We start from the raw sequence: 943 nt of genomic DNA, 5'->3' as shown, positions 1-943 counted from the left end.
GAGACATGTTAAATAGCCCATTTACTTTCTTTTGTTCAAGAAAGGGATCGTAGGTCAGGTGGTAGGCTAGTTGAGTTGGTTCACTAGTGGTGCAAGGATCGAATCCTCTCTTGTTCACACCAATTTTTGCGTGAAAAATTCTCGAACGAAAAAAGATCTGGAGAGGGAAAAAATGGATCGGGAGGAGAGCAAGAAAATCGGATCTGGCGAACAAAAGGATCTGGAGAGGGAAAAAATGATAAATTATGTTCGCCAAATCTGCACTATAGATGGAGGGCTGCACTATAGCAGTGGCCTACTCGCCGTAATCAAGTATCTACAAAATTAGCCCACCTCCAAACACAAAAAAACGGCTGGCTGAGATGGTCACCTGGTATAGTCAAAGTCTGTAGCGAGTCTGTAGGTGCGGTGTTCGATTCCTATTGCCGCTACTTTTTTGAAAAAATGAGCCAACAACTGAGGATGACGGAAGCGTGCATGCCTGTTGCTAACCAGCAGTCGGCAGGTACTTAGCTTTCTCGATACTTGAAAACAAAAGTCTTTTAAAACTCTTTTTCACCATTGTCAGATGACAAACAGAAAGGTATTTTCTTGAAAAAAAATCACTGCATAAATGATGATGTACTATACGTGTGAATGATGATGTACTCCTCTATGACTTTTTTATCAGGGTCAGGTACATAAGTTATCAGGTCTGCGATGTGTGAGTTACCATGCTATTCACACAAAAGTTATCGAGGGGATGTTTTATCAACTCCCCCACCCCCCACCCACCCTCATCGCCAAAGTTATCAGGACCTGGGTACATAAGTTATCATGTCTATGATGTGTGAGTTACCATGTTATTCACACAAAAGCTACCGAGGGGACATTTCATCAACTCCCCCCACCCTTGTCGCCAAAGTTATCAGGACCTGAGTACATAAGTTATCAGGTCTACGAT

Source organism: Triticum dicoccoides, chromosome 4A, assembly GCF_002162155.2.
Source record: "Triticum dicoccoides isolate Atlit2015 ecotype Zavitan chromosome 4A, WEW_v2.0, whole genome shotgun sequence".
NCBI lineage: Eukaryota > Viridiplantae > Streptophyta > Magnoliopsida > Poales > Poaceae > Triticum > Triticum dicoccoides.
Note: the sequence above shows the minus strand (reverse complement) of the source record.